Raw genomic sequence first — 267 nt, 5'->3', positions numbered from 1 at the left:
CCGGCTCTGGTCCTGCCCTCCCCTCCTCCAGCCCTTGTTCGCTGGCCCCGTTTGGGAAAGGAAGCAATTAACTTGGAAAAGAGAAAAGAGGGGAAAAAAAAGCCCTCGGAGATTGAGAAAGAAAGAATAAAAGCTGCCCATAATTAAATTTCAACAGTTTTATTTTTAAACGGAGAAGAAAGAAGACCAAAATAAACCCCCCACCTGATTTCTGCCCGGCCTGAGACACGGCTCGAAAGGCTCTCAGGACTCACGCCCCCCAAGAGC

This window comes from Fulmarus glacialis, unplaced genomic scaffold (genome assembly GCF_000690835.1).
Source record: "Fulmarus glacialis isolate BGI_N327 unplaced genomic scaffold, ASM69083v1 scaffold2872, whole genome shotgun sequence".
Classification (NCBI taxonomy): Eukaryota; Metazoa; Chordata; class Aves; order Procellariiformes; family Procellariidae; genus Fulmarus; species Fulmarus glacialis.
The sequence above is the reverse complement of the archived record's forward strand: the minus strand, read 5'-3'. Positions refer to the sequence as shown.